Raw genomic sequence first — 10,511 nt, 5'->3', positions numbered from 1 at the left:
GATCACCGGTAAGTTTAATGATTTAAAACTGCTTCCAAACAGACAACCAGTAATCCCATTTGTTATAATTATTTTGGTAACCGGTTACCGATTATCAATTACCACTATTTCTAAAAACCACGAAGACCGGCAACTGGTTCCGAAAAAATTTCCGGGTTTCCTAAACCCGTTAACCCATTTTCCGGGAGAGGTTTCAAGCTCTGCTTTTGAGTAATTCCTTGATTAATATTTTTTTATTTAACATTATTCAATGCTATGTATTGCTACTAAGCATGTGATTTGCTTTATTCACTTAGAATGAAGACATGATTGAAGTCAACTACTAGCGAAGTCTGATTAAATGGGATAGCTACATATCCATAGAGACATAAATGTTAATATAGATAATATTATGTTATGATACGCTTTGCTAATGAAAAAAAAAAAATACTTAGGTATATGCTTTTATTATAAGATACATTTTTATCTTTTTTTCAGTATATTAATGTTAGTGTTAATATTATTAATATATAAATATTATACATTTATACCCTATAATCCGTATGTATATTTTATATTATACGTTTATAATATATATATAAAAATGGTATGGGGTGGGGAAGGGTTGGTTTTATTTTCACTCCCATCCCCTTGAACATCATGTATAACCGTCACTGCCGAGGTATGTAAAAAAGTGATATGAAACAATAATTTTTATTCGCATTAATTTGTATATTAATTTTTAAACTTTTTTTTTTATTTATTGCAAAATTATTCGAAATTAATTCGTTCAGTTTGTGAAAACGTAATAACATCGTATCCCATGTGTCCGCTTTATCAGAATTATCAATATTTTATTAATAAAACCATAGTGTCATGGGGACAATGGACGTATAATATACATGTTGTACATTATAACAAATGTTGACCTAACGAATGCGCGAAAAAAGCTCTGGACAATAACGATTATTCTATTCGAGTTAACGAAACCAATGATAGCGTTACCGAGAATATATCGAGGGAAATAAATGCCTAAAAAGTTCGAGTTGTCAAGTTTATCGTGCTGTCGCGACCCGACTGTAGTCTCGTTTGCGAAATCAGGCTGTACGTTTATATAAAAAAAAAAAAATCCGCGCGGTATCGTATTCGTATTCATTCACGGTGACTGATAGCACCCAGCAGCTAACCGAAGTGTTTATTGCGTTTCGATTACGACCGAATAAACGCGATTTATTACATACCATTCGTGTCCGTGTCTCCATGAGAAAATGTTACTGGTCATTAGCTACCGTGAGCTGTAAGCTTGTGACGTCTGCATGATTGAACAATGTGACATTTGTATTTTGTGCGATCTATCGAGACACTCTATTTGAAATGTTCGACGCGTATCTGAATTAATGCATTATCAAATGTATAGACGAAACTAAATTTCATTACCTAGCGCAGAGTTAGCGTTTAGCAAACGTTTAGCCAGGGTTCAGTCGTATGAACGCAAACGAGATTAAAAAAAAAAAAAAAAACGCTATGTCGAAAGTTGTAATTAATCAACTTGTAGCCCCGTGCCGTTATAAACTTTAGATAATTTTACATTTATAAGTCGCATTATGGATGCTTTCCCTTTCCCCGACATACGCAACAATAACCAACGGCATGGAAAACCAGATTGGCTTAAAGTTAAAGTTTTCAAGAATTCTATTGGGTAACGAACAGCGTCGTCTGTACTTACCACAGAGTTCATTTAACTGTAAGCCATTTATTCACATTCAAATGATAACAGAAGCGTAGCTACTTAATAACCACTGCTTGGTCGTTTTTAGGGTTCAATATGTCTCTTTAGTAAAACAATTCCATAGGTTCATCGTGAGTATGGGCTACGTCTGGATACATTTTATTAGCTCTTGAACTGTAGTTACTATAGTGCACAAATCGTTGAAGGGGAAACTCAACATTTAAATCAACACATTATGTACACAATTTAATAAAAAAAAACCAAAACGACGCTGGATTACGAAAGCGAAATCTAAATCCTATTTTTGTATTTTAGGTAGAAAATCATTTTAGCGTACGTTGTTTTTTTTTTTTTTTTAGTAAATTAGTTATGAAAGAGAATATTTTATCACTTGATTAATTTCTTTTTACAATGTATCTTATAGTTTTAGATTCTGAGAGAAGTACTTATTTACAAATGAAAAAAAAATTGTTGATGTATTGACACATCGTAACTTGCATTCGTAAGCATTTAGGATTCAGCGTGAGTGAAATGTTCAATTAAATTTGCATAACTATAATAACGATTATTGATGATGAAATCGCATTTTTCATTATTGATTTATCAGTTTAAAAGGTTTCCAAATTATATAGAGTTAAAAATTCGTGTTTTCGACCGTTCTCTCGCTAAAATCAAAATAGTGATCGAGTACTAAAAACATAATACGTTAATTGATTCGCGTTATAAGAAGAAAAAATAGTTCCAAACCTTGATTTAAGAATGAACATGATATTGATTTCGGTTTCAACGAAAATCAAAAATACATTTGTCGTAGTATGCGTGAGAGTCGATTTGAATTTGTCGTCTGAACACTTTTTAAATAAAAATAATTATCATTTTCCAAATCAAATATTATTATATCATGTAGGCTTATATTCTTTTATTTATTAATGTATTAAATATTACAATAATGCATTTACATTATGATTACAAAAAACTTAACAGAATCTTATTTTATCAAATGTATAAAATAATAATACATTTTAATTAATTAATAATTCTGTAATGACACGACATATACACGAATCATAATTAATAATAATAATATGATATTTCTATGCAGCGAAAACTACGATGTTGGTACATATTTTATCAAGTCTGTATTAAAAAAATATTTGTTGGAATATGATTACAACGTTTGTACGTCAGACTTTAACATAGTGTTTAATCTCATTAACGGTGTATAATATTCACAATAACGAGGTTTTATTTATCGGATCATTTAAAGTGGACAATTTTGTTTTATTTAAGAGTATTTAAGATTAAAACAGAAATCATCTATCCCACATGGAAAGTTATCTAAACATATACGTACAGTGTTTTAATATTTTAAAAACATTCAACCGCAAGTAGGTCCCGGAGAATCATACAGCCGGTATCTATCCGTACTGAACGTCAGAATTAACTATTATTCATAAATATTTTTTTTCGTGCGGATCGACGACGGTGTTAGGACCACCCGGGGAATCACGGGAAAACCCGTTCCGTAGGGTTTCCTTGGGCTGCTTACTATTGCTGCTTCCCCAGACGTCCGTACCGGACTGTGTACTATCATAATTGACCATGGCGATACCGTAACGACAATTATCGTTTCTTGATTTTAAGACGAAAATGATTACAATCCAATCGAATGTCTTGAATTTCATAATTATTACACGTCATCGTGTCATTACGACCGGCGGTATTGACGCAGGATTGTTGATTTCCGAAGTGGGAGCGAGTGGACCTGGTTTGCGGGACAAGTGTCTGGAACTTCGTGAAAACGGAAATGGAACGAGAAAGGCCTGGGAAGAAGTTTTCGTCGAACCGGAAACGGATTACGATAATTTTCTATGAAACGTACGCCGTAATTTCACGGGACGTTACGGAATCAACACAGCAGTAGTGCGATTCCGACTCACGCCGAAAGCGAATGGGCCAATCATAAACGTGCAGACGGATTCACGGGGGAAACCCGTCGGGCGTGAAAACAACATCCGTACGACATCCAATCGTACGTGGGACGAAACCGTTGCGCGCGAAACGGGCCATTTGCGGCAGGCGTTCTTTCCGTGTGCCGCAACGAGAACAACCGTGTCCCGCCGGCCATCGTTCAATCGCTCGGCAAAAGCGATCGGCGTCGACGAAACGCGCACGCGGTCCCGCTCGCCGTTCCGGGTGTGCAAGTCGTCTCGGAAGACGAACGCGCGCCGGTAAACCTTGCGGGCCCTTCGCAGGGCTTCTCGCCCGCGCCCACGTCGAGATCGATTCCGGGCGACCGCGCATTCCGAAGGGATCGCACCACCGCGGTCGGCTTGGTACCGGGTTCGCCGAAACGCGCGCCCCCCGCGTGCCCGCGACAACCGATTAATCGATTTCGTCTGCTCTTGACGGCCTGAATTCCACCGTTATCCCGTAAGTCTCCCCCTCCCCAGTTTGTTCCGAATCGTTCTACTTATACACGATCACGTCCTTTTTTACGTATTGTTCCGTGGCGTTCTTCATGACACGGACCGTTCAAAAATTAACTCGCACCGCCATCGCACACGCGCCTCCACTCGGTACCAACGGCCGTGCGTTTCAGGCATTTTTTTTTTCTCGTACGAAGAGTTTTCGTTTTCTGCACATTATAACGCGACCGCAACAGCAACAGCAATACGCGTTTAGGATGCATCGTTCGGTGCGATAAAAATTATCCATCGGTTTGTTGGCCGGATATTGAATAATTTCGGACGAACTCTCCAGAAATGGTTTCGATCGCTTCGTGCTCGAACTTAATCAGTAACACTTAACACTTAACGGTGACACTACGGTAAAGGTCTCGTAGCCAGATAAATATTTTTTTATCTAGATAAAAATAAAGATAGTATACCAGAAATCCATTTAGATAAAAACAAAAATGAGCTCAACTAAAATTATCTTTATAAAAGATAATCGTAATTCATCTAGATAAAAAGAAGATATATTAAAAAAAAAAAAAAACAATAATTTAATGTTAAATTGTCAAAATGAACAGAAAAAATAATAAAACATAACAGGAATAAAACATTTTATACTTGTTTGAGGCTTATAAAATGTGTCTTGATTTGAAATTGAATAAAAATGAGTGGGTAAAAATTTGATACTATATATTTATTTCTGAATCTAATTTAAGCGTTGACGTTTTCGGTGGTAAAACCGATCGTGCGGGAAAAACACTAGTGAGCGGTTATTGGTGGTGGATGAGCAATGGGTTTACCCGTTCGGCCGTTTAGCGCGTCACAATGTCTTACAATTTATTAATATAAAATTAACGAAAAGAAAACTGCTCGGTGTGGATCGAAGGATTTATTTTCAAGAAAATGTTAACAGTTTTTGACAAGAAAGAGTAGATGACGATGACAATTATTGTTAATTATAATCCTTTACCCAAGAAGCTTTGATTGTCGTCAAGCCCGGATTAAGGCCCGAGGCCAAATAATTTTAGGGGCCTATATTAATAAGTAATAACTAGGGCTAGAATTTATATGCATTTTCATGATTCTTCCTTAATTCCAAATTGATTGGTTTTCAGAATATCCAAGACATGGCTTATTTTCGATTAAATAGAACCATTTTCTTTTTGAATATTTTTGTATGTTTTGAACATAATGTTTATAATTTCATATTTATAGATTGTTGAGAATCTTGTTAATTCTGTTAATTTTTAAACTTAAATTTTCAAGTTTTTATTATATGGCTAATTTCAAATGGTATTTATTTAATGAACGTTTATTTTTTGATTCGTCGTAAATATACTACATGCACATATAATCTTATCTTTGTATTGATCGATGTAATTATTCATGCGTTATTTGATGACGTACTTATTAGAAGTCTGCACGGGCCAAAAATGTTAGTCCCGGCCCGGTCCGAATTTCTGCTGACACATAAGGCCTGGATTTAAATTTTAAGGGCCTGGCCTATGCAGGTATCTAGAAATTATATTGTGAGACAGTACAGAAGTATTTAATTTCATTAGTACGACTTATAAAATATATTATATAAACTAATATATAATGTAATAATAACAAGTTATGATAATTAATAATTCTAAAAATAATAAAAATTTGTTTTTACATATTTTGGTAAATAAAATGCATATTATATAATTTTTTATTGCATATAAATCTTAGCCCTAATAATAACTTAATAGGTAGATATATGTTCTATAATCATAAATAGCTTTATATCTTATATACCTAGTAATAATACGAGTATTTCAACTGCCGTAAATTCATTATCGTAATCGACGATATTCAATATACTCGAGTATTCCTTTAAATTCCTCCTTACCATTATCATCCTGCCAAAAAACAGACGATACTGTCGATATTATGGTAGCATAATAATAACATATTATCCATTATCGACATACTCATACATAGCCTATAGGAAACGTTAATATATTTTATCCAAATATTTCTGATTTTGATTTAACAAAAAAAATAATCCGATTTAATCCGATTGATATCCATTGTGGGCCCAAGCCATGGCCCTCTCTGTCCCCTCTTAATCCGGACTTGATTGTCGTTATTATATATGTTTGTTCTTGGTAAAGCCCAGCGATATATATATATATATATATATATATATATATATATATATTCACTAAATAATAGCTACATTTGGTCAATACTCAACAGGGCATAATTGTTCGTCGAAATTAAAAAAAACGTATGGGTACTTTTTCAATCATATTAATTTTAACTGTGATACGTGAAAAAATTCCCGTGTCCCCGAAGCACTCAAAATATTAATTAGATATAATTCATAAATAAAAATATCTAGATAAATAAACAGTATATAACTAAATTGTTTATCTAAGCTAGATAGATTGATGTTTAACATTGTTGTCTAGATAATTGTCAACTCTGCTCGTAGCGTTTGTATGTTTATTTTACATGACCGCTCAAATTGTAGAGCGAGAAATAATTATTAAATTTTATATTATAAGACAAATTTAGTTTTGCAATTTCGTTTTGCATTTAAATGGACATTGCACACCTTAGGGGTTTTACTTTTAGGGCATATTCGTTCTTTTTTTACCAACCTATATTTGTATATAATATGCTTAAAAAATATATAAATAATCGAAAATTTTATTAATATTCGATTCTGTGTGAAACGAAGAATGTATTGATTTTACCATGATGTGCGTGCATATTTTTTTTTTTTGTTCGTATGTACGATTTTGATTTGAAGGATTGCTTCAATCATCATAAAATAAGAAATATAAAATATAAAATGTTTACTTTTCAGTTAATACTTTGATAGAAATGAATTTCTCAACAATTTTCTGAATAATTACGAAAATGGTAAAAGGTGCGGTATACTGGTTTTTGACAAAATTACATTTTTTTTATTATTACCTATAATAACTTCACATTTTCACTAAATGATTATTATATCACTAGATATAGATGGTATAATTTTCAAAATATGTAAACTATTTTTGAGTAGTTAATAGATATTTGAAAGTTCCTTTTTTTCTAAGGTTTTTTTGAAATGTTGATAACATTATATTGTGTAATGTATTATCTAATTATTATGTATATGGCAAAATGTACAAAAAGGTACCTCGAAAACAATGGCATATTCAAATTATGTTATACTGAAACGTACGTGTAAACTTAATAACATAAATGTAAACTAATGTCTTTGGTTCGAGTTAGCACGAATTGGTTTTAAGGTTTCTCGTACATTTGATACCTGCTAACGTTCTTCGAATTACAACATTATACACGGAAAGTTATATAATACATTTAACACATCATTTTCCGACGTGAAATCTGGCTACTAAGTTTTAAGATGTATAATTAATTCATTAATCAATTCAAAAATATTGTTGACAAAGTAGTAATTAATAATAATAATAATAATTATTTTCATTCGTGGTAATCCATCGACATGCAGAAGAAAGTTGCCCTCGTGGCTACACTTAAATATACTTATAGGTAAACGATAATCGTGGTATAATAAAATAGTCTTGGAATATATATTTCATTCTACCGTTGTAACTGATGAAGAGGTTAAGGGGTGTCTCGAAGTACATTTATCCATTGCAGAGGTACATGCTAGGTTTAAATCCTGTCTGTGGGCGGAATATAATATACTGATAGGTACGCGGATTTTTTCGTTTTTCGGCAATACTTATTATTAGAGTACGGATTTTGAAGGAATTTGCTTTTTTTTCCATTGCTCTAAAATGAAGCTACGCCAGCTCTAAATTCGATTTATACTACTTAGAATAAAATGCACGACATTTTTTTTTGCTTCTTTCAGTTTTTTGTATGTTAATGTTTTTTTTAGAAACTATTTTTTTGCTTTTTAGTTATATTTTTTCAAAATGTGGTCTAAATAAATGTATTTGGAAGTTAGTATTTATTTTCATATTATATGCTATGTTCCAAATCTTGTTCAATCGTTCCTTGATAACCTTTTCCCAGTTTGTCACGTACCGTATGGTAGATTAATTTATCTGGAAACGACAATAAACACAAAAATATGCTCTTGCTCTGGAAATTATCTACTCAGAATTATAGTTTAGATTTGATTGTAAAACCGTATAGTAATTTTCAATACGCCGAAGATTATTAACTTTTTTTTATTTACCCATTTTTAATGGTTTTTTTAAGCTTTTTTGGAAGATTTATACAGCTTTATTGCTTTTTTTAGTGCTTTTCTTTAGTTTTTTATTGCTTTAAAATCCATACTCTACTTATAATAATTTTGCTATTGAAATGATCGATCATATCTTATCTTATAAATTTATTATTAGAAAAATTTCACAAATATTTCAAAAAAACTTTTAAATTGTGGAATGGAATATATTAGTTTTACCATAATGAGTTACTTTTTTTGTTGTATCTGTGTACACGATTTCCATCAGAAGCATTGCTCCGATCATTATAATAATTGCGTGTATTTCTAAATAGTTTTATTGTTATCTTCAATAGATTTATTATTATCTTCAGTAGATTTATAATAATTGTGAGAAACTGAAAAAAATTATAAAATGTACAATTTATCAGATTTTGACAAAATCGAATTTTCGTTTTAATTGCAAAGTTATAGCCGTAGAGATTTGAAATTTTTACTGAATATTTATAACATTGTTCGCTGTAAGTGGATGAATTTTAAATGTATTAATGTAAAATGCCAGTAAAATTATTTCAGTTTGATAAAAAATCTTGAAAATATATTAAAAATGTCTTCATATACGAATATATTTCTGACTGGTTAATGAAAAAATAATTGAAATCAAATATATATATAAAAAAATGTTTGCATATTAAATTTTGATAAAACAACAAATATCAGAAAAATCCAATATATTTTTGTACTTTATAAGACATTACATTTTTATATTTAAGGTTAGGTTATAAGATCAGAATTGGATAAAGTATTTTTATAAGATTACAAAAATAAGATTTATTATAAGATATTTTTTAGTATAGATTATACTACAATAAGTTAGAATTAAAAAAAAATGTACCGAACAGTTGTAAAATAGCTTTTAAGCTTGAAAAAATGAAATTTTGATAAAATCTGGAATGGCAACGAATTTTGACTATACACGATATTTATTATTTGACTGTAATTCTAGAAATATTAAATGCAAATTCTTGAATATTTGTTCATTGTAGTTTTCATGAAATTTCATAATTTCCGAAATATTTTAATGAAATTTGTGATGATTATAGGCACTTGCAATTTACGATTTTTCCTAAATCCTTACCTCGGCCTTTTTTATTTTACAAATTTGGGTTTTTTTTTCAAAAATGTTTTTATAATATTATTAATTTTATTATGCAAATAATGTACGTATGTGTTCCAAGTGTTCAAAAATATCAAAAGTTTAGTCTGCACAATATATTGCGATCTTGTCATCAAATAAATTTATTCATCCAAACAACTCACAGTACTGGGTATTAATTTCTGTTTTTTTCAATATTCATATTCATATACATAATTCAACAAACAAAACTGCCTTTATTCGATACTTTCATTTATTTACTATTGTGAATTTACTATTCATATTTACTAATCATATTTACATTTAATATTTACAATTCATATCCGATCAGAAATTTTGAATGAAACAAATTATGTCAATATTGTCGTATTTTGCTGTACATCATTATTTCCTTTTTGATAGTATTTCTCTTTATGTTATCATGACAGACTTACATTTATTAAAAAGTACATATTTATTATTTATTTCATTGTTAAATTTTTGATACCATTGTTTATTTTATATTTATCCAAGAAAAATTGAAATACATATAAAGTATATAGTTATATTAGCATATATATTAAAAAATAAAACATTGTACAGTATAAAGTAATTGCTGACCTTGGCACATAGTATTTAGTACACTTATGAGCTTTTAGAAAAAAAATAAATTATTTTTTTGCTGATTAGTAATTGATTTTTACTGTACTTTCTTTTAAAAGTTTTATTTAAAACATTATATAATTATCTTGTGATTTCGAAGTTTCGTTTAAAATATATACATATTCATATTAATCTAATATTATATTGAGTAATGTAATATTCGAAAATCAAAACAAGTTAATATTTTAATGTTGTCAATACTTCATCTGACGGTTAAATTATTATTAAAATAAGAGCCAAGTTTTATTGATGTGAAATATAAATTACTGTCTAGGATAATATATCAGAAGCTGGTATTACCTAATTGTACCAATTCTATTCTTAAAGTAATGAAATTCGCAAAGGGTTCAACAGTTTCTAAAGATA

The sequence above is a fragment of the Sipha flava genome, unplaced genomic scaffold (assembly GCF_003268045.1).
Source record: "Sipha flava isolate LNK unplaced genomic scaffold, YSA_version1 103_pilon_pilon, whole genome shotgun sequence".
NCBI classification, from domain to species: Eukaryota; Metazoa; Arthropoda; class Insecta; order Hemiptera; family Aphididae; genus Sipha; species Sipha flava.
This window is presented reverse-complemented; position numbering follows the sequence as displayed.